This window comes from Diabrotica virgifera, chromosome 6 (assembly GCF_917563875.1).
Source record: "Diabrotica virgifera virgifera chromosome 6, PGI_DIABVI_V3a".
Lineage (NCBI taxonomy): Eukaryota > Metazoa > Arthropoda > Insecta > Coleoptera > Chrysomelidae > Diabrotica > Diabrotica virgifera.
The window spans coordinates 191,710,880-191,736,289 of NC_065448.1; the positions used below are offsets into that span (position 1 = coordinate 191,710,880).

The window sequence follows — 25,410 nt, forward strand, 5'->3', positions numbered from 1 at the left end:
GGCGAAAAAATAGATTTTTATAAATTGTTAAATTTTTTTTAATAAATGTAGCAATAACTTCGAAATTATGGCATTTAGGTATAGGGAACATAACAGGAAAAATAATTAGTATTTCTTAAGGAACTCAAAACGCAAAAAATATACAGGGTGTTCCATTTAAAATAAGAAAGTTTATTAGATTTCCAGAAAAACGGAAGATTTGATAACAATATAATTACCACTATAATATCGGTCGCATTAGGACACCCCTACCCACCAAAATTTATAAAAATCGTTATACATATCTTACTGAGGCTGAGTTACAGGAAATTGTTACGGTTATGCAATAGTATCAGAAAACGAGGATGTATTGTTAGATGAAGATTTAAATGCTGACAACATTCATTCCAGGTCATTTTGACCTGTGGTCATTTTTTACCCCCGTTGGTCCTCCGTTTAACAAAAAAAGGTTGGTCATCGGCAGGTTAAAGATGTCTGGTATTTCTGGAAAGATATATTTACGACGTCTTAAAGACGTACGGATGTTACAAATCCTTACATCTTAAAGATGTCTTTTTTTGTCTATTATTACGGTGTTAATTTCCGACTGGTCTATTATTTGACAAATAATGACATTATTTCGGAGTCTATTAAGTACGATATAACGCCAAAGGGCGTGTTATTGAAAAATAACGCCCTAGGGCCTATTAAATTTAAATAACGAGTTAAATAATTTCAAGTTGACAAATAAAACTCTAAGTAAAGCTATGGTTACCACAATTACGTTACGACTATTTCTGGTGAATGTACTTATTTGAAAACTAATTATTTCAAAATTCATTCAAATTGTTTGCATATAAAGAATAATTTAGTCAGACATTAAACGTTGAATGCAGCACGGGTATTATAATAATTACGCTTTTGGTCAACGTATATACCTCGGGCCGAAGGCCCTCGGTCTATATACCATTGACCTCAAGCGTTATTATCCTAATATACCTCATTCCACGAATATACGACCCTCTTGGATTATCGCGACAACGAATATTTTACTGTGCAAAACATGAAGAACGAAAGTAAATTGCAAATTATATTGTTGTTTATTGGAGTAATTATTAGAGCAAAATACTTTCGTACTTCTTATTTTGCACATTAAAATATTCGTTGTCGCGATAATCCAAAACAGTCGCATATTCGTGGAATACACCATAATACCCTTGGTATCTTAATAACTATTAGGAAAACTTTATTTTTAATTTTTTATAAAACATTTTAAATTAATGAACTTTTAATAAAAATAATTATGTATGATCTAAAAATACGTTTATTGCTATCCCATTTTTATACGTAAATAAATAAAATAATAAATATACTGAATTCGCTCTACCGTGATTCACTTTGACACATTCGGAATAGGAAACATACAACACAAAAGTTCCTACCACACATTATTAACTGCTAAAATCAACTTAATCTTTCATTAAAAAAAAAGAAGAATTATTAGAAATAGTGCGAGTGTCTACTAATCTCATAAAATTCTGTGGAGTTTATTTCTACAAAATATTTTTATTTTGTACAATAAATAATTTTCTCATTTGTTATCAATACATTATAATGGTGTAAATAAATAATAATTAATTGGCGTAAGGTTTATGTTATTTTTTCTGCAATCGTGTTAAAAATGCAATTTATCTACTCTATGTCATATTATTATGTATAAGTTTTTAGTTTGTGAAAACTGTCATTATAGATAGGAGTGCGTGAAGGATTTAAAGTCATGTGCGTGAAGTAACAATGTATTTTAAATGGGATTTACTTTTTCGCACTGTTTGTAACTTTCGAGTTATCATGGTGACAATCTTTAACTTTCGCGTTGTCATGATGATGACAATATGAGCAAAGAATTACAACGAAAGTTTTGACAGTTCTGTAATTTGAAAGTAGTTAGAATTTTTAAATGTCAAAGTTCTAAAAATTGTAGAATAGAAATGAATTCCAGTGACGAAGAGTTACAGGATTTTCTATTTGTTTATCGTAGATAAGATATTGTATGAAATTGTGCGTGAAGTACTTTTTGCGAACTTACACGAACTCGCTCCGTTGTCGCTCGTGCTCTAAAAATCGCGTGCGTTCGCAAAAAGCATACTTCACGAACTGTTTCATAAATAACTACTTTAGCACTCCATAGGAGCTTTAAAAATGCTACTTTAAGGCACTAGTGCTTTAAAAGTTTTAAAGGCACTGTAGTTAAATGTGAATTGTCAAATTGTGAAACGTCAAAATATTTATATTTCATTTATTAACATTATAGGCCTTGGGCCCGCATATACAATTATTATTTATGACCACACCGTTGAAACTTTTTGTACTTGTTATTTGGGTGGAGTCGGACAAATTTTGAGCTTGGCGCATTATGGTAGTGGGGCGTTTGTCTGTCAAGCGGTGACGAAGTTGTCAATTTTATGCAAGAAAAAAATTTATTACCACATTGGTCATTCTATTTTAATCAATGGATTTTATCATATAAACAACGAAAACAATTTTGTCGGACAAAAATATTGGGGCATATGACGCGTCGGACACGCTAAATATGTCAAATTTATGAAAATAATAAATTTATTACCACATCGGTAATTTTAACGGTATCTATCATAAAACCTTTTTACAATAATGTGGTAACCTTGTCGGACAATTTTCACGGGGCATATGCGCAGTCGGACGCACCGAAGATGTCAATTTCCTGAAAATTTTTTATTTATTACCACAGATGTCATTTTTATTTTGTAGTGTTCTTTTACATGTGTAATGCATATTGGATCACTTGTCGGACAAAAATAATGGGGCGTTTTGGTACAATTAAAAGAAGAAGTAATTTTTATGCATACAGGGTGTTTGGTAAAGAATGGGCCATAGCTTAACCTCAGGTTCCTGAGGTTAAAATAGGCCGATTTAAGCTAACTTACCTTAGTACAAAGTTTATAATAGCCGAGATACAGGGTGTCAAAGTTAAACTTTTTTTTTATTTATTATTTAATATTTCCTGATAGGTATGAGATAACAACATGAAATTTTATATTTGGGGGTTTCTTGGGTCTAGAAATCTAAATTCCTTACCAAAAATTATGCATTGCCCAGAGGGCGCCACATATGCCTTTCAGCACTCATTTATTACGTTCAATTTTTTTATCCCTCACTCTGTATAATTTTGACATTAAAATTTTTATTTTCCTATTAGTTTTACTTAATAAAGGTATACTTCTTTCATCTTCCTAAACTCAACCGTTTTCGAGATAAACGCATTTTAAATATGCGATACACCATCATTTTTAGCATAATATCATTGAAGTTACACCCGAAAAATAACTTAAAATTTATGAAAATAATAAATTTATTACCACATGGATAATTTTAACGGTATCTACCATAAAACCTTTTTACAATAATGTGGTAACCTTGTCGGACAATTTTCACGGGGCATATGCGCAGTCGGACCCGCCGAAAATGTCAATCTCCTGAAATTTTTTTATTTATTACCACAGATGTTATTTTTATTTTGTACTGTTTTTTTACATGTGTAATGCATATTGGATCACTTGTCGGACAAAAATAATGGGGCGTTTTGGTACAATTTAAAAAAAATTAATTTTTATACATTTTTGGCTTCATATTAAATTACGTATTTTTCGGCTCATATTACCCGTATGCGCGCCAATGGTGAATATTAAATTCTTAACTGTAGTTAAAAATGTGCAATAACTACCTCTTAAAACCCACCAAATTTCATTTGCATATCTCAACTGGTTTTAAAGCAATAAATAAATCGTCAGTTTGTCAGAAAAACTTCAACACCCCCTATCTCGGAAACGATGCATTTGTGGACATACGTTTTTCTCGTAAAGCAAACTGACTTTATTTTGTCATGCACAATTACTCCTTAAAGTTTGCCATTTAAAAACACACTTTGTCTATGAAAAACATGGCTAGTTATTAAAGTCCTTAACTTTTTTATTATCCAACATAAACGAATGAATGAAAAAACTGAATGTTGAGAAGGAATGAGGCTATAGTTAGGTTTTAATTTTAGTATTTTATAGATGCTAGAATATTCCACGGGGTGATGCGAACTTTGAGAAAAAACATTTTTCCCTTTTTAAATAGAAATTGAATAAAATTTCTGAGATCGGTAACTTTTGAATGGTATATACAATTTTCAAAATTACAATGGGATAAGACAGGGAGATTCCCTGAGTCCTCTGTTGTTCAACCTGATCATGGACGAAATAATAAAAAAAGTAAGAACAAAAAAAGAATACCAAATGGGAGAAAAACCACTTAAAATAATCTGCTGTGCAGACGACGCAATACTAATCTCTCAAAGTGAAGATGATTTACAACGTTTGCTGCACGAATTTAATATAACCGCTAGAAAATTTAACATGTAAATTTACCTAAAAAAGACTAAATGCATGGTTATATCAGCAGATCTAATAAGGTGTAAATTAGAGCTGGAGGGTCAAATAATAGAACAAGTCATGGAGTTTAAATATCTAGGCATCACACTATGCAGCTACGGAAAGCTCGAAACAAAAGTGGAAGATCAGGTGAATAAAGCAAACAGAGCCGCAGGTTGCCTGAATGAAACAATATAGAGAAATAAAAACATCAGAAAAGAAGTGAAAGGCAGAATTTACAAAAGAGTCATCAGACCAATAATGACATACGCGGCAGAAACACAACCTGATACAGAAAGGACAAAAAGAATGCTATAGAAACAGCAGAGATGAAAACATTGCGAAAAATCGATGGTAAGACGCTGTGGGATAGAGCTAGAAGTGCAGATATATGAAGGAGATGCAAGGTGGACAACATTAATAACTGGGTGAAACAGAGGTGTAACCAGGATGATCCTAAGGGGGAGTTACGTCTACTTGAAGGTCTCTGGGGGTATGGAATAATAATTGTGTTAAGCGTATAGAGCTCAAAGTACATCCAAAAGGGGGGTTATAACCCCCAAAACCACCCCCTGGTTACGCCTATGGGGTGAAAAGCAGAAGAGTAGAATGGAACGACCACATAAGCCGAATGACAACAAATAGAGTAGTAAGGACGGTCACAGAAGGTTCCCCAATAGGAAGACGATCAGTGGGAAGACCACGAAAAAGGTGGAATGACAACTTACTGGAGGCACATTGAAAAACAGACAGAGTAATGTCTATATAAAAGGAAGAAGAAGAGAAGAATTTTCAAAATTAAACATGCTTTGGAAAGGTATAAACATGCTTTGGAAAGGTAATGTTCAGTACTAAAGGAAGCTGTAAAGTCGGACTTAAATTTTCTAAATTTTTGGGAGTTTTGGGGACGAGAACGAAAAACAGACTCTAAATGGGACGTAAAATCCACACCCTTGGACCAAAATGGATGGTTGACATATATCTCTTTTCCTATATTTTAAGATTAGATTTGGCCCAATTTTTTCAATTCAGTCACATTTAGAAAATCGAAAATTTCTTGTATAATATAGTGTCACATGTACGGGAACAGCCGTTCTCTGGGATATAAAAAAATAATAAGCATCAAGGAGACCAAAGCGAACTATAAACAATTTTTCTCGGTTAGTTCTACATAGATCAAACTGAAAATTTGTAGAAATACACCTTATAATATTTATAAGGACGTAACGTAGAGAACATTCCTTCTTCTTCTTCTTTCTCATAATCCTTAGTGCCCTTCAGGGCGTCGGATGTCGGGTTCCGCCTTGTAGAGAACATTCTAAAATTTTAAAAAAAATTTCCGAAATTTTCCCTCTTGTCGAAAAATCTTTTTGGAAAATTTTGTGTACAATTCTTTGTCATGCCCTTTTAAGTGTAGTACTTAGCGTGTGTACCAATTTTTAGCTAAATCGATTCAAAAGTAACCGAGAAACACTGTTTTAAATTTTTTTTTGATAATACCTCTTCGTCGATAGCCTAAAAGAATTAAGATTTCTGTTATTTTGCCCCAACATTTTTGTCAGACAATTATATTTTTTGTTTAAGAATATAATTACTTGTAACCTACTACTTTTGTCGGAAAAATGGTTGTAAAGATAAGGGATGCACGAACCCAGCATAATTTGAAAGTATACTTTACTAATAAAAATAAATTTTTTGTCCGACTGTCGAGTTGCCCCAATATTTTTGTCCGACACTTCGATTTTTTGATTAAGAATATAATTACTTATAACCTACTAATGTTGTCGGAAAAATGGTTTTAAAGGTAAGGGTTGCACGAACCCAGTAAGGTTCAAAAGACAGTTTATTAATAAAAATTAAATTTTTTGTCCTACTTTGGATTTGACCCAATATTTTTGTCGGACACTTAGATTTTTTGATATGGAATATAACTACTTATAACCTGATACTTGTGTCGGAAATTCTTTTTTATTTCGAGAAAAAAAACTACAGAACGATGTTTGTCGTTGTTCAAGGAGTATGTACACAAATTATCAGATCACAATTTTTCTAAAATTTTCCCTCTTGTCGGAAAATTTTTTAAGAAAATTTTGGGTTCCGATCTACGTCATACCCTTTTAAATGCTTTACTAAGTGTGTGTACCAATTTTCAGCTAAATCGATTCAAAAGTAACCGAGAAACACTGTTTTAAAATTTTTTTTTGATAATACCTCCTCGTCGATAGCCTAAAAGAATTAAGTTTTCTGTTCGTTTGCCCCAACATTTTTGTCAGACAATTATATTTTTTAATATAATTACTTGTAACCTACTACTTTTGTCGGAAAAATGGTTGTAAAGATAAGGGATGCACGAACCCAGCATAATTTGAAAGTATACTTTACTAATAAAAATAAATTTATTGTCCGACTGTCGAGTTGCCCCAATATTTTTGTCCGACACTTTGATTTTTTGATTAAGAATATAATTACTTATAACCTACTAATGTTGTCGGAAAAATGGTTTTAAAGGTAAGGGTTGCACGAACCCAGTAAGGCTCAAAAGACAGTTTATTAATAAAAATTAAATTTTTTGTCCTACTTTGGATTTGACCAAATATTTTTGTCGGACACTTAGATTTTTTGATTTGGAATATAACTACTTATAACCTGATACTTGTGTCGGAAATTCTTTTTTATTTCGAGAAAAAAACTACAGAACGATGTTTGTCGTTGTTCAAGGAGTATGTACACAAATTATCAGATCACAATTTTTCTAAAATTTTCCCTCTTGTCGGAAAATTTTTTAAGAAAATTTTTGGTTCCGATCTACGTCATACCCTTTTAAATGCTTTACTTAGTGTGTGTACCAATTTTCAGCTAAATCGATTCAAAAGTAACCGAGAAACTCTGTTTTAAAAATTTTTTTTGATAATACCTCCTCGTCGATAGCCTAAAAGAATTAAGTTTTCTGTTCGTTTGCCCCAACATTTTTGTCAGACAATTATATTTTTTGTTTAAGAATATAATTACTTGTAACCTACTACTTTTGTCGGAAAAATGGTTCTAAAGATAAGGGATGCACGAAGCCAGCATAATTTGAAAGTATACTTTACTAATAAAAATAAATTTTTTGTCCGACTGTCGAGTTGCCCCAATATTTTTGTCCGACACTTTGATTTTTTGATTAAGAATATAATTACTTATGACCTACTAATGTTGTCGGAAAAATGGTTTTAAAGGTAAGGGTTGCACGAACCCAGTAAGGTTTAAAAGACAGTTTATTAATAAAAATTAAATTTTTTGTCCGACTTTGGATTTGACCCAATATTTTTGTCGGACACTTAGATTTTTTGATATAGAATATAACTACTTATAACCTGATACTTGTGTCAGAAATTTTTTTTAATTGGGAAAAAAAACTACAGAACGATGTTTGTCGTTGTTCAAGGAGTATGTAAGCAAATATCAGATCGCAATTTTTCAAAAATTTTCCCTCTTGTCGGAAAATTTTTTAAGAAAATTTTGGGTACAGCTCTACGTCATACCCTTTTAAATGTTTTACTTAGTGTGTGCCAATTTTGAGCTAAATCGATTCAAAAATAACCGAGAAAACTCTTTTAAAATTTTTTAATATTACTTTCTCGTCGATAGCCTAAATGAATTAAGTTTTCTGTTCGTTTGCCCCAAGATTTTTGTCAAAAAATTACATTTTTTGTTTAAGAATATAATTACTTGTAACTTACTAGCTTTGTCGGAAAAATGGTTGTTAAGATAAGGGATACACCAACCCAGCATATTTTAAAAGTATAGTTTATCAATAAAAATTAAATTTTTTGTCTGACTTTGGATTTGCCCCAATATTTTTGTCGGACACTTAGATTTTTTGATTTGGAATATAACTACTTATAACCTGATACTTCTGTCGGAAATTTTTTTTATTTCGAGAAAAAAAACTACAGAACGATGTTTGTCGTTGTTCAAGGAGTATGTACGCAAATATCAGATCACAATTTTTCTAAAATTTTCCCTCTTGTCCGAAATTTTTTTGGGAAAATTTTGGGTACAGCGCTACGTCATACCCTTTTAAATGTTTTACTTAGTGTGTGTACCAATTTTCAGCTAAATCGATTCAAAAGTAACCGAAAAAATCTGTTTTAAAATATTTTTGGATAATACCTCCTCGTCCATAGCCTAAAAGAATTAAGTTTCCTGTTCGTTTGCCCCAACATTTTTGTCAGACAATCACATTTTTTGTTTAAGAGTATAATTACTTGTATCCTACTACTTTTGTCGGAAAAATGGTTGTAAAGATAAGGGATGCACGAACCCAGAATAGTTTAAAAGTATAGTTTATTAATAAAAATTAAATTTTTTGTCCGACTTTGGATGTGCCCCACTATTTATGTCGGGCACTTAGATTTTTTGATTTGAAATATAACTACTTATAACCTGATACATGTGCTGAAAATTTTTTTTTAATTCGAGAAAAAAAATACAGAACGATGTTTGTCGTTGTTCAAGGAGTATGTACACAAATTATCAGATCAAAATTTTTCTAAAATTTTCCCTCTTGTCGGAAAATTTTTTAAGAAAATTTTGGGTTCCGATCTGCGTCATACCCTTTTAAATGCTTTACTTAGTGTGTGTACCAATTTTCAGCTAAATCGATTCAAAAGTAACCGAGAAACACTGTTTTAAATTTTTTTTTTTGATAATACCTCCTCGTCGATAGCCTAAAGGAATTAAGTTTTCTGTTCGTTTGCCCCAACATTTTTGTCAGTCAATTATATTTTTTGTTTAAGAATATAATTACTTGTAACCTACTACTTTTGTCGGAAAAATGGTTGTAAAGATAAGGGATGCACGAAGCCAGCATAATTTGAAAGTATACTTTACTAATAAAAATAAATTTTTTGTCCGACTGTCGAGTTGCCCCAATATTTTTGTCCGACACTTTGATTTTTTGATTAAGAATATAATTACTTATGACCTACTAATGTTGTCGGAAAAATGGTTTTAAAGGTAAGGGTTGCACAAACCCAGTAAGGTTTAAAAGACAGTTTATTAATAAAAATTAAATTTTTTGTCCGACTTTGGATTTGACCCAATATTTTTGTCGGACACTTAGATTTTTTGATATAGAATATAACTACTTATAACCTGATACTTGTGTCAGAAATTTTTTTTAATTGGAAAAAAAACTACAGAACGATGTTTGTCGTTGTTCAAGGAGTATGTAAGCAAATATCAGATCACAATTTTTCAAAAATTTTCCCTCTTGTCGGAAAATTTTTTAAGAAAATTTTGGGTACAGCTCTACGTCATACCCTTTTAAATGTTTTACTTAGTGTGTGCCAGTTTTGAGCTAAATCGATTCAAAAATAACCGAGAAAACTCTTTTAAAATTTTTTAATATTACTTTCTCGTCGATAGCCTAAATGAATTAAGTTTTCTGTTCGTTTGCCCCAAGATTTTTGTCAAAAAATTACATTTTTTGTTTAAGAATATAATTACTTGTAACTTACTACCTTTGTCGGAAAAATGGTTGTAAAGATAAGGGATACACGAACCCAGCATATTTTAAAAGTATAGTTTATCAATAAAAATTAAATTTTTTGTCTGACTTTGGATTTGCCCCAATATTTTTGTCGGACACTTAGATTTTTTGATTTGGAATATAACTGCTTATAACCTGATACTTGTGTCGGAAATTTTTTTTATTTCGAGAAAAAAAACTACAGAACGATGTTTGTCGTTGTTCAAGGAGTATGTACGCAAATATCAGATCACAATTTTTCTAAAATTTTCCCTCTTGTCCGAAATTTTTTTGGGAAAATTTTGGGTACAGGGCTACGTCATACCCTTTTAAATGTTTTACTTAGTGTGTGTACCAATTTTCAGCTAAATCGATTCAAAAATAACCGAAAAAATCTGTTTTAAAATAATTTTTGATAATACCTCCTCGTCCATAGCCTAAAAGAATTAAGTTTCCTGTTCGTTTGTCCCAACATTTTTGTCAGACAATTACATTTTTTGTTTAAGAGTATAATTAATTGTATCCTACTACTTTTGTCGGAAAAATGGTTGTAAAGATAAGGGATGCACGAACCCAGCATAATTTGAAAGTATACTTTACTAATAAAATTAAATTTTTTGTCCGACTGTCGAGTTGCCCCAATATTCTGTCCGACACTTTGATTTTTTGATTAAGAATATAATTACTTATAACCTACTAATGTTGTCGGAAAAATGGTTTTAAAGGTAAGGATTGCACGAACCCAGAAAAGTTTAAAAGACAGTTTATTAAATTAAATTTTTTGTCCGACTTTGGATTTGACCCAATATTTTTGTCGGACACTTAGATTTTTTGATTTGGAATATAACTACTTATAACCTGATACTTGTATCGGAAATTTTTTTTTATTTCGAGAAAAAAACTACAGAACGATGTTTGTCGTTGTTCAAGGAGTATGTACACAAATTATCAGATCACAATTTTTCTAAAATTTTCCCTCTTGTCGGAAAATTTTTTAAGAAAATTTTGGGTTCCGATCTACGTCATACCCTTTTAAATGCTTTACTTAGTGTGTGTACCAATTTTCAGCTAAATCGATTCAAAAGTAACCGAGAAACACTGTTTTAAAATTTTTTTTTGATAATACCTCCTCGTCGATAGCCTAAAAGAATTAAGTTTTCTGTTCGTTTGCCCCAACATTTTTGTCAGACAATTATATTTTTTGTTTAAGAATATAATTATTTGTAACCTTCTACTTTTGTCGGAAAAATGGTTGTAAAGATAAGGGATGCACGAACCCAGCATAATTTGAAAGTATACTTAACTAATAAAAATAAATGTTTTGTCCGACTTTCGAATTGCCCCAATATTTTTGTCCGACACTTTGATTTTTTGATTAAGAATATAATTACTTATAACCTACTAATGTTGTCGGAAAAATGGTTTTAAGGGTAATGGTTGCACGAACCGAGAAAGGTTTAAAAGACAGTTTATTAATAAAAATTAAATTTTTTGTCCGACTTTGGATTTGACCCAATATTTTTGTCGGACACTTAGATTTTTTGATTTGGAATATAACTACTTATAACCTGATACTTGTATCGAAATTTTTTTTTATTTCGAGAAAAAAAACTACAGAACGATGTTTGTCGTTGTTCAAGGAGTATGTACGCAAATATCAGATCACAATTTTTCTAAAATTTTCCCTCTTGTCCGAAATTTTTTTGGGAAAATTTTGGGTACGGCTCTACGTCATACCCTTTTAAATGTTTTACTTAGTGTGTGTACCAATTTTCAGCTAAATAGATTCAAAAATAACCGAAAAAATCTGTGTTAAAATATTTTTGGATAATACCTCCTCGTCCATAGCATAAAAGAATTAAGTTTCCTGTTCGTTTGCCCCAACATTTTTGTCAGAAAATTACATTTTTTGTTTAAGAGTATAATTACTTTTATCCTACTGCTCTTGTCGGAAAAACGGTTGTAAAGATAAGGGATGCACGAACCCAGAATAGTTTAAAAGTATAGTTTATTAATAAAAATTAAATTTTTTATCCGACTTTGGATGTGCCCCACTATTTATGTCAGGCACTTAGATTTTTTGATTTGGAATATAACTACTTATAACCTGATACATGTGCTGAAAATTTTTTTTTAATTCGAGAAAAAAATACAGAACGATGTTTGTCGTTGTTCAAGGAGTATGTACACAAATTATCAGATCACAATTTTTCTAAAATTTTCCCTCTTGTCGGAAAATTTTTTAAGAAAATTTTTGGTTCCGATCTACGTCATACCCTATTAAATGCTTTACTTAGTGTGTGTACCAATTTTCAGCTAAATCGATTCAAAAGTAACCGAGAAACACTGTTTTAAAAATTTTTTTTGATAATACCTCCTCGTCGATAGCCTAAAAGAATTAAGTTTTCTGTTCGTTTGCCCCAACATTTTTGTCAGACAATTATATTTTTTGTTTAAGAATATAATTACTTGTAACCTACTACATTTGTCGGAAAAATGGTTGTAAAGATAAGGGATGCACGAAGCCAGCATAATTTGAAAGTATACTTTACTAATAAAAATAAATTTTTTGTCCGACTGTCGAGTTGCCCCAATATTTTTGTCCGACACTTTGATTTTTTGATTAAGAATATAATTACTTATGACCTACTAATGTTGTCGGAAAAATGGTTTTAAAGGTAAGGGTTGCACGAACCCAGTAAGGTTTAAAAGACAGGTTATTAATAAAAATTAAATTTTTTGTCCGACTTTGGATTTGACCCAATATTTTTGTCGGACACTTAGATTTTTTGATATAGAATATAACTACTTATAACCTGATACTTGTGTCAGAAATTTTTTTTAATTGGAAAAAAAAAACTACAGAACGATGTTTGTCGTTGTTCAAGGAGTATGTAAGCAAATATCAGATAACAATTTTTCAAAATTTTTCCCTCTTGTCGGAAAATTTTTTAAGAAAATTTTGGGTACAGCTCTACGTCATACCCTTTTAAATGTTTTACTTAGTGTGTGCCAATTTTGAGCTAAATCGATTCAAAAATAACCGAGAAAACTCTTTTAAAATTTTTTAATATTACTTTCTCGTCGATAGCCTAAATGAATTAAGTTTTCTGTTCGTTTGCCCCAAGATTTTTGTCAAAAAATTACATTTTTTGTTTAAGAATATAATTACTTGTAACTTACTACCTTTGTCGGAAAAATGGTTGTAAAGATATGGGATACACGAACCCAGCATATTTTAAAAGTATAGTTTATCAGTAAAAATTAAATTTTTTGTCTGACTTTGGATTTGCCCCAATATTTTTGTCGGACACTTAGATTTTTTGATTTGGAATATAACTACTTATAACCTGATACTTGTGTCGGAAATTTTTTTTATTTCGAGAAAAAAAACTACAGAACGATGTTTGTCGTTGTTCAAGGAGTATGTACGCAAATATCAGATCACAATTTTTCTAAAATTTTCCCTCTTGTCCGAAATTTTTTTGGGAAAATTTTGGGTACAGCGCTACGTCATACCCTTTTAAATGTTTTACTTAGTGTGTGTACCAATTTTCAGCTAAATCGATTCAAAAATAACCGAAAAAATCTGTTTTAAAATATTTTTGGATAATACCTCCTCGTCCATAGCCTAAAAGAATTAAGTTTCCTGTTCGTTTGCCCCAACATTTTTGTCAGACAATCACATTTTTTGTTTAAGAGTATAATTACTTGTATCCTACTACTTTTGTTGGAAAAATGGTTGTAAAGATAAGGGATGCACGAACCCAGAATAGTTTAAAAGTATAGTTTATTAATAAAAATTAAATTTTTTGTCCGAATTTGGATGTGCCCCACTATTTATGTCGGGCACTTAGATTTTTTGATTTGAAATATAACTACTTATAACCTGATACATGTGCTGAAAATTTTTTTTTAATTCGAGAAAAAAAATACAGAACGATGTTTGTCGTTGTTCAAGGAGTATGTACACAAATTATCAGATCACAATTTTTCTAAAATTTTCCCTCTTGTCGGAAAATTTTTTAAGAAAATTTTGGGTTCCGATCTGCGTCATACCCTTTTAAATGCTTTACTTAGTGTGTGTACCAATTTTCAGCTAAATCGATTCAAAAGTAACCGAGAAACACTGTTTTAAATTTTTTTTTTTGATAATACCTCCTCGTCGATAGCCTAAAGGAATTAAGTTTTCTGTTCGTTTGCCCCAACATTTTTGTCAGACAATTATATTTTTTGTTTAAGAATATAATTACTTGTAACCTACTACTTTTGTCGGAAAAATGGTTGTAAAGATAAGGGATGCACGAAGTCAGCATAATTTGAAAGTATACTTTACTAATAAAAATAAATTTTTTGTCCGACTGTCGAGTTGCCCCAATATTTTTGTCCGACACTTTGATTTTTTGATTAAGAATATAATTACTTATGACCTACTAATGTTGTCGGAAAAATGGTTTTAAAGGTAAGGGTTGCACGAACCCAGTAAGGTTTAAAAGACAGTTTATTAATAAAAATTAAATTTTTTGTCCGACTTTGGATTTGACCCAATATTTTTGTCGGACACTTAGATTTTTTGATATAGAATATAACTACTTATAACCTGATACTTGTGTCAGAAATTTTTTTTAATTGGAAAAAAAAACTACAGAACGATGTTTGTCGTTGTTTAAGGAGTATGTAAGCATCAGATCACAATTTTTCAAAAATTTTCCCTCTTGTCGGAAAATTTTTTAAGAAAATTTTGAGTACAGCTCTACGTCATACCCTTTTAAATGTTTTACTTAGTGTGTGCCAATTTTGAGCTAAATCGATTCAAAAATAACCGAGAAAACTCTTTTAAAATTTTTTAATATTACTTTCTCGTCGATAGCCTAAATGAATTAAGTTTTCTGTTCGTTTGCCCCAAGATTTTTGTCAAAAAATTACATTTTTTGTTTAAGAATATAATTACTTGTAACTTACAACCTTTGTCGGAAAAATGGTTGTAAAGATAAGGGATACACGAACCCAGCATATTTTAAAAGTATAGTTTATCAATAAAAATTAAATTTTTTGTCTGACTTTGGATTTGCCCCAATATTTTTGTCGGACACTTAGATTTTTTGATTTGGAATATAACTACTTATAACCTGATACTTGTGTCGGAAATTTTTTTTATTTCGAGAAAAAAAAACTACAGAACGATGTTTGTCGTTGTTCAAGGAGTATGTACGCAAATATCAGATCACAATTTTTCTAAAATTTTCCCTCTTGTCCGAAATTTTTTTGGGAAAATTTTGGGTACAGCGCTACGTCATACCCTTTTAAATGTTTTACTTAGTGTGTGTACCAATTTTCAGCTAAATCGATTCAAAAATAACCGAAAAAATCTGTTTTAAAATATTTTTGGATAATTCCTCCTCGTCCATAGCCTAAAAGAATTAAGTTTCCTGTTCGTTTGCCCCAACATTTTTGTCAGACAATTACATTTTTTGTTTAAGAGTATAATTACTTGTATCCTACTACTTTTGTCGGAAAAATGGTTGTAAAGATAAGGGATGCACGAACCCAGAATAGTTTAAAAGTATAGTTTATTAATAAAAATTAAATTTTTTGTCCGACTTTGGATGTGCCCCACTATTTATGTCGGGCACTTAGATTTTTTGATTTGAAATATAACTACTTATAACCTGATACATGTGCTGAAAATTTTTTTTTAATTCGAGAAAAAAAATACAGAACGATGTTTGTCGTTGTTCAAGGAGTATGTACACAAATTATCAGATCACAATTTTTCTAAAATTTTCCCTCTTGTCGGAAAATTTTTTAAGAAAATTTTGGGTTCCGATCTGCGTCATATCCTTTTAAATGCTTTACTTAGTGTGTGTACCAATTTTCAGCTAAATCGATTCAAAAGTAACCGAGAAACACTGTTTTAAATTTTTTTTTTGATAATACCTCCTCGTCGATAACCTAAAGGAATTAAGTTTTCTGTTCGTTTGCCCCAACATTTTTGTCAGACAATTACATTTTTTGTTTAAGAATATAATTACTTGTAACCTACTACTTTTGTCGGAAAAATGGTTGTAAAGATAAGGGATGCACGAACCCAGCATAATTTGAAAGTATACTTTACTAATAAAAATTAAATTTTTTGTCCGACTGTCGAGTTGCCCCAATATTTTTGTCCGACGCTTTGATTTTTTGATTAAGAATATAATTACTTATAACCTACTAATGCTGTCGGAAAAATGGTTGTAAATAAAAAAATTTCAGGAAATTGACATCTTCGGCGCGTCCGACTGCGCATATGCCCCGTGAAAATTGTCCGACAAGGTTACCACATTATTGTAAAAAGGTTTTATGATAGATACCGTTAAAATTATCGATGTGGTAATAAATTTATTATTTTCATAAATTTGACATATTTAGCGTGTCCGACGCGTCATATGCCCCAATATTTTTGTCCGACAAAATTGTTTTCGTTGTTTATATGATAAAATCCATTGATTAAAATAGAATGACCAATGTGGTAATAAATTTTTTTCTTGCATAAAATTGACAACTTCGTCACCGCTTGACAGACAAACGCCCCACTACCATAATGCGCCAAGCTCAAAATTTGTCCGACTCCATCCAAATAACAAGTACAAAAAGTTTCAACGGTGTGGTCATAAATAATAATTGTATATGCGGGCCCAAGGCCTATTAATATTAATAGTACAACTTGCGCAATTTGAAAAAGGTGGTTTAAAAGGTTTTTAAACGCTTTTATTTAGTTCAATAGTTTGCGTCAAATTTTTAGACGTTAATTTGACTGCCTTTTCTTCAATGCAAATGAATGAAAATTTTCAGACATTTGCATTCGCGAAAACAATACGCGAATAGTCAATAAAAAAATTTTTCATGTTTATTAATTGTTTAAATAAAAAAAACAATTTTAATGGAAAACGCTTAAATTCCCTTGTTTACAATGTAAAAACTTGAAACTTTTACGGATTGTATAGCTAATGATATGAACAATACATAATTTCACTTTTTACGTTAATTGTTTAGGTTATGCTTCATTAATAAACAATAAAGTTTCAAATTTTTTGCCGATTCCGACTACTTTTCATGTTAGTACATCATATGTTTTATACATATTTTAATAAACATGACGATATATTTTAATGTTTGAAAAGTTTGAAAAGTTGAAAACACTAAAAAGTAAAAAATAAAAAAATATAAAATTTTTTTTAAGAAACGCTTTTCTTTAGTTACGAGTGATTAAAATTAAAAATATTATAAAAAATCAACTAAAAAGCAAAAAATAAAAAACAAAATTGAAAAAATCTAACACATTCGTTGAAGAAAAGCGTGGGGCAAAAACCGTTTATTCGACGAACACGCGCCACGCTTTTCTTTGACGGATGTGTTAGATTTTTTCAATTTTTTTTTTTTATTTAAAATTTAATTTAAACTGTATTATTGCATTTTTAACACGTTTGTAGAAAAAACAAGTTAATGTAACGGTATAATATTTTCGCTAAGAATTTTTAGACATTCCCCTTGAGTCTAGACAACCAATTCTACCTTTTACGGGTCATAGATTTCACAGTTCCAGCAATTAAAAAAAATATTGTATTTTATAAATTTATAACGCTTGTAGAAAAAATATTGTATGATATACGTGTTAAAAACTACATTTTTAAGGCACTCAGGTGAATTGCAGAATTCGCTTCGCTCATTCTGCAAACTTTCACATGCGTGCCTTAAAATTGTACTTTTAACACTAATTTTTTAAATAACTATTTATATCTGTTTACTATTAATAATAATGACTATGATCAGGTGCGTTGGTGGTGTAGTACTTTCCCGTCACTTCTGAAAACTGAACTTCCCTGACCAAAGTGAATCTCGATAGAGCGAATTCAGTATACTAATTTTTATGTTAATTTTTTTTAATGATTTTATAGCTGTTTCTGTCAAATGCTTTTCTTATCCATAACTGAATAGCTGATTGTGCTTCTTTGGTTGTTTTTACTAAATTTGTTGCTTTTAATGCCTCTAAAAAGGGTACGAACATTATAAAATTTATGAAATCGATGGCGTCACGACAAAAAGGCGTAAGCGCCAAAAATTCTAAATTTTTGTTTTGGTATCAAAATAAAATAGTTTTTACGTCCTATCGACTATTAAAAAGACGCAGCTGTAAAACAATTCCAAACCAACTAAAAGAGGCTTTGAATGTTCTAACCGCCAAACGAGTTTCTTAAAAAATGAGACACTGAAATCAGTAAGCGACAAGATCCGTAGTGGAAGGTGGTGCTTACGTCTTGAGTCTGAAAACGTGGTTATATCAATAAGATAACAATAACTTGAAATATTATTAATATTTAATGGTTTGTTAAGCGTATAGTTAGATTATTTATGTTGAAAAATCATAATATACCATAAGAATCCACAATTTTACCGACTGTCGGTTACGCCTTTTCAGATAAAAATTTTTCGTTTATGTAACCGCCATTTGGCTATTTAAAATACACTATGACTTAAATTTGCCATAAAAAAATTACTACTTAACCGACTTAAATAAGGTTTGAACCTAAATAAAATATATATTTACTCTAAAATTGGAAAGAAATCCTTTGTAAAAGGTATAAAATTTTTTTTTTTTATTAAAAATCCCTTAAAAGGGCTACATCACAACAAAACGTTTTCGATTTTTATAAAAAATCATCATCAGTGTTCGATCTAAAAATAAGTATAACCGATTTAATGAATATAAAGTTATTATTTAAATTTTGACAAAGGTTAGAGCAAGTTGGTTATACTTACAAACTGGATGCTAGCTGAGCCACAAAAGAAAAATATTTGGGTAAAAACCCTTTACATCAAATATAGATGCCTTAAAAGTGCATACTTCAGTAAAAAGGCCTGTGATGGTCACATGGCAAACAGGATAATGCCCTAAGGTAAGGTATACAGGTTTCCCAACACGTGGGATCCAAATTGAGTTGATCACATTTGTGATCTATATTTTATGTAAAGGGTTTTTACCCAAATATTTTTCTTTTGTGGCTCAGCTAGCATCCAGTTTGTAAGTATAACCAACTTACTCTAACCTTTGTCAAAATTTAAATAATAACTTTATATTCATTAAATCGGTTATACTTATTTTTAGATCGAACACTGATGATGATTTTTTATAAAAATCGAAAACGTTTTGTTGTGATGTAGCCCTTTTAAGGGATTTTTAATAAAAAAAATTTTATACCTTTTACAAAGGATTTTTTTCCAATTTTGTGATTGATGGTATACAGCCAACTACAGGAAAACCTTTTTCTTTTCCTTGTGGATTTTATATATTTACTCTGTTGTATAGTCCTCTTTTTTTTAATTTTAAAGTTATATTTTGGTAGTAATATTATTTTAAAAAACTAACATTTGAGTGGCGCTTACTTCTTTTTTTTAATGGTTTTTAGAATGGTTCCTCGGGGGCACAAAATAATAAATCTTGCATTGCTATCCATTTTGGAGGATCAGGATAGTAATGTGCAGGCAGGAATTCAGCGGAAATAATAAAAACCATGGTTCATTTTCCACTGAAAATGAGATTCTCAGTGAAGCGCTAAAGCATGATGTTCTTTTAGAGTCTATACTAAAAGACCATAAACAAGAACTCCAAATGCCTAGTTCTGTTCTAGATGATGATGCCATTGTGGATTTCAGTTTTCCTCTAAGTCCAAATTTGAATATTGACAGCCGTTTATTTTCGAACATTGATGAGACTGCCGAAGAAGAGACTGATTTATTAACCTGTGATAAAAAGCTTGTACCTTACTCAGATAGTGATGGTGATGATACTAATGATAGTAGTAATAATGCCGCAATAGTATTTAGTCCGTTAGTTAATAATAAGATAGGTTGTAATGATTTTATACAACATAATGATTCTTTATTAAACTCCAAATCAGATTCATCATCCTTTACAGTATTTCTTAAAAATGAGACCGAAATTGACAGCATTAGTTCTAGCTCATCAACTGGTTCAATTTCTAGTAAAACATCAGGTAGTTCATGTCAAAGCACTCAACCTGAAGGTAGAGGACAAAAGAGAAAAAAAAAGGAAAGTAATTTATTACGTCAATGAAAGTTACGTAACTTGGAGAAAAGTTACTGTAATTATAAAAACGAACTCGTTGCTGAAAAAGTTTTGCTTCCTAATCCATGTTTAGGCAAAAAATGTGTCAATCAATGTAATAGCTTTAGCATTGAGGACAGAAATAGTATTTTTTTAAATTTTTCGAACCTAGATAATAATTTAGATAAGAAAAAATTCATTAATGGTTGCGTTAATGTCATACTGTAAAGAGAAAAAAACAGTTTCCGATTCACGTTGTAATCTAACTTATCAATACTTTCTTTTGAAGAATGATGTACAAAAACGTGTTTGCTTATAATTCTTTAAAAAGCCAGTTTATTTTCTTGTTATAATTAATATAACGTGATAATTAAATTAACTTTATTTTTGTATGATATTTTTTTACACAAATATAACTCTAAGAAACTCATAAATATATTGCGTATTGTTTATTTTGTATTATTTTTACTTAATTGTTATTCTTTAAAATGAAAAGATTTATTCTCCATTTTTATTATACTTCCGTAAAATTAAAAGGCGTACAAGTTCCTAAGCGACATTTTTTGATCAAAATATTTTTTTCCAAATATGGTAACCGCCTTTCAAAAAGGCTTAAACACCACAGAACCTAACATTAAAGGCGTAAGCACCAAAATGTTAAATATCTCATGTTTATAATAATTGTTTTATAACTAACATATAATAAGTCAAAATGCCTCAGTTCTATAATAATAAAATGCCAAATAAATGTAAAAAAAAAGAAATATTAAACGATATTAAACGTTTTTGTGTCTCCTGAAATAAAACTGTCAATGGCGCTTATGCCTTTCTGTCGTGACGCCGTCGAAATGTAGAATAAGCTTTACCAATTATCAGATTTGCAATTCTGGTATCACAAAACTTTTGTTTGCCTTTTTGTCCCAGCCAACTATACCACAGCATAAAAAACCCAATGTTCGTATATTATGCTGTGACTGTACTTTAAAGCTTGCTCATTGCTAATAATTAATTTTCCAACTCTTGATACAAAATCATAGGCTTTGATCCTCCTATTTTAACAAGCTCCGATACCTGAAAAATATATTTCTAAGAGCGTGTTGTTGAGATAAGCTGTTGAATTAGGAGACGTGCATTTTTTACTCTTGATAAAAAAGTTAATTTTTTACTTTAATAATATAACAATCTAAATCTAAACCTACTGCATTTTTAAAATCTGTGGAGTCTTCTAAATATCCCTCAAATAAAACCATATCTTCATCACAAGATATTGGAAATACCACTGAAGTCCCTGATGTGAAAAAGCTTTTGTTTGGATTTTAGCTACCAGCTCTAGTCTTAATTGTTTTACTAACCTAATCTAACTTTTACATACATATATTCGGTTTCAAAACGTCTTACGACGTTGTCCGACTCCCAAACGCCACTGTATTCTGTCCTGAGTTAGGTCTTCATTTAGATTTCGAGCGCTAATCGCTTTCCTAACTCCCCGATTCCAGCTCTGTGGTGGTCTTCCTCGTTTTTTCTTCTCTGGGGGTTGCCACATCATAGTTTTTTAGGCAATCTTTCGTCTCCCATTCGGCTCACATGCTCATACCATATGAGCTGTTTTCTCTCAATATACTCAACTATAGTGGCCTCTATACCCATTTGTTGTTTTATTACTTCATTCCTTATTCTTTCGGCTCTTGATATTCTCATCGATCTTCTGATGGCATCCATTTCCGTGGCTTTGACCTTTTTCTTATATTTCTCCTTTATTCTCCATGTCTCGGCTCCATAAAGTAGGCTAGTTTTAACGATTGTCTCACATAATATGTTCCAATTTCTTTTCTTTAATATTTCTTTACTCCATAGAACTCCGTTTAGACATGCTATAGCTCTTTGTGCTTGTATGATTCGATGTTCTATTTCTCGTTCGTCTTTTCCACTACGGTCGAAGATGACGCCCAAGTATTTATATTCGTCACATGGATTTATTTTTTGATTGTCTTCGATATCGAGTTGTTCTGCTTCAGCGCCAATTGAGAGGTATTTTGTCTTTTCTAAATTAATATTTAATTCCCATTTCTGCTATTCTTCAATTAGTTTTCTAAGCATATATTCCATGTCTTCTTTGTCATTTGAGATCACCACCTAATCATCTGCAAACTGTAAAGTATATATGCAATCCTGATCGTTCAATTGTATACCCATTTCTTTAACTTTCCTTTTCCATTATTTCAGAGCTGCAGAGATATAAATCTTAAACAAAGTCGGAGAGATACAACATCCCTGTCTGAGACCCTTAGTAACTGCAAATTTTTCAGCTAAGAGGTTTCCGAATTTCATTTGGGAGTTTGAACCGTAATATAGATTTTTGAGAGCACTAACTAATGTTTGATGTCTGTTTGATCTGCCCAGGACTTCCCATAGTTTATTTAACGGGACTGTGTCATATGCCTTCCAAAGATCTACAAAAGTCATATGTAACTCTCTATTTGTCACAACTTTCTTTTCTATAATTTGTTTAAGATAAAATATGTTATCTGTACATGAACGACCTGCTCTAAATCCTCCTTGTTCTTCGTCTTCAGACGATTGATAATCTTCCTTTATCAGGTCCCGTAGTATTCGACCATATAGTGGACTCATTGAACTTGTGACCGATATCCCAATAGTTTTTACAATTTCTCCTGTCACCTTTTTATACAGTGAGCACGTAAAGGTTGGAATAAATTCATTATCTCGAGAATGGACGATTTTGGAAAAAATCCCGAAACAGGTATATTTTTATTTTTAAATTGCGACTTTTTGGCATATGTATCATACTAGTGACGTCACCCATCTGGGCGTGATGACGTCATCTATAATTTTTTTAAATGAGAATAGGGGTCGTGTTATAGCTCATTTGAATGGTAATTGAATTCTCTATTCAGTAATATAAACAATAACATAAATCAAAAATGAATAACCATTTTCAATTTCGTTGCAAAACGAAAATACAGCCTATATGTGCCTCCTGATGAGAGACTAATAAGTTTCGAAACCGGTAGAGGTGCTTGCAGCACTCTCTGATTGGACTGGAATATGGTTCGGCTGTATTTTCGTTTTGCAACGAAATTGAAAATGGTTATTCATTTTTGATTTACATTTACTCTGTGTGGAGTATGAAGGGAACCAGTCTCGTTGGAACTTTACCGCGCTGAGCAGATGTGACGTAAATTGTAAATTGTAGAATTCCCTCATCTTCCTTAGTCTCAGCATCCGTATGGCTTGCAAATTGTAGAAGCCTCGGAGGTGTAACCAGAGAAGGTTCCCATTGTTTTCATTCTGGTGGGATATGTTGTATGCCATTAGAGTGAAAACTTAGTCTTCTTCTAATAACATAAATATTTATACAGGGTGTCCAAAAATTTTTTTTTTAATTAAATTTATTGTCGTAAAAAGAAGAGTGTGTGTAATTTATTTAACTCAAAATACGTTTGACTGCTATCAGAAAACAAGAAATAATGTTTATTTGACAAATAAATATTGTTTTTTGCTTAAATTCAGTATTAAAGCCGCCACCCACCTTCGTCTTGACAGTTTGAATATTTAATTTAAGCAAAAAGCAATGATTATTTTTCAAACATTTTTTCTGTTTTCTGAGAGCAGTAAAATGTATTTTGGACTAAATAAATTACATGCATTCTTCTTTTTATGTCAATAAATTTAATTAAAACAATTTTTTTTGACACCCTGTATAAATAATTATGTAAATGTTTATATTACTGAATAAAGAATTAAATTACCTTTCAAATGAGCTATAACACGCCCCCTATTCCTATTTAAAAAAATCATCGATGACGTCATCACGCCCAGATGGGTGACGTCACTAGTATGATGTATATGCCAAAAAGTCGTAATTTAAAAATAAAAATCGACCCGTTTAAGGATTTTTTTCCAAAATCGTCCATTCTCGAGAAAATTAATTTATTCCAACCTTTACGTGCTCACTGTATATTGGAGTCATATATGCTGTTTTCCATTCATCTGGCGTTGGATGGCCATTAATATATTTGTTAAATATTCCAGTGATCATTCTGTGTAATTTCTCTGAGCCATTCTTTATTAGTTCCGTAGTTACTTCCTCTGGTCCGATTGCTTTCCCATTCTTCATCCCTGCTATAGCTTTTTGAACTCTGTTGATATCTATGGTAATATGCTCTCCCAGAATTTCGATTCTTGATGAATTCATATCTTCTTTAAATTCGTTTCTGTTCTCATTTAATAGATGTTTGTAGTAATGTGTCCAATCTTCGGGATTTATGGGATTTAGAATCACTTTCTCGTTAGTCGGCTTCTTAACAGAGTTTATAAACTTCCATCTTATCTAACTTTAAATTCGTAATTATAACCTATTTTTGAGAAAAAATGTCTTAAAAATGATGTTTAAAAGATATCTTAAATTTGGCGTTTTAAAGATATCTTTTAAAAGTCTCAAGACATTACGACCATAATTTGGTTGTAAATAAGATATCCTAAAGATTACCTGTGCTGTATAGGAGTAAAACAAACTGCCGGCGAGAAATTTTTAATATAGAAATTTTAGATTTTTTGTCTTTTATTTTGTGCACCTTTTCTAATTACTTTAATATAAGACTAGAAAAGAAGATATAAAAACTGAATATCCTTTATAGCCTGCACCTCTTAGCTAACTTCAAAAGCTATATTTTGTCTACATTAATTTCCGCAAAAAACCTTGCATAGGCAACAATTTTGCACTAATGGATGGAAATGAGTTTTTGTGCTAAGTATAGAAGTTATTAGCGTCAGGCTTTTAAAATGCTTTTAGTTTGTACCGGAAACATCATCACCTTAAGTAGTTTAATTACCACAAAAACATAATAATTTAATATGCTCGGCAAGTGATAACTAAAACTTTGATGGATTTTCAACTCTGCTACAAAGTTTCAAAAGAAGCTAATTTTAGAAGAATGGAAAATACTTTGTTTGACTTTTAGTTAGTCTTTTAATTGATTTTTACAGAAAATTGACTTCTCCAGGAAATTAACGCACAACCTTAAAAATTGGTCATTTTTAAGGTCTCGAATTTCCTAAACCTGTTGTCCGATTTAAGTGATTATTTTAACATGTTATAGACTTATGTCTAGTTGCACCAATAGACCAGTAAGGATCTGTTTTTAGGTGGATGTGAGAGATGGCATTCAGATTTTTGCGGATGAAGTTAGGTGATAACTTCTTTAATAATAATAGATTTATGCTCCTTCTCAAATATGCCCGGAACATTAATAAAAAAATAAAATATTTAAAAATTTCAAAATATTTCGTTTTTTTTTTCTACTTTTATTGCTTATAACCTAAAAACTGTTCATTTTAGG

At 30.9% G+C, this 25,410-nt stretch overlaps 1 long non-coding RNA gene across 1 annotated transcript; it reads right to left on the minus strand.

Moving 5' to 3' along the window:
* Positions 1-9,007: 9,007 nt before the first annotated feature.
* LOC126886603 (uncharacterized) lies at positions 9,008-16,034 on the minus strand. The gene is made up of 3 exons (XR_007698713.1): positions 15,985-16,034; positions 12,320-12,421; positions 9,008-9,127 (listed from the first exon to the last, which is right to left on the minus strand). It is a non-coding gene; the product is annotated as an uncharacterized LOC126886603 (long non-coding RNA).
* Between the last annotated feature and the right edge of the window lie 9,376 nt (positions 16,035-25,410).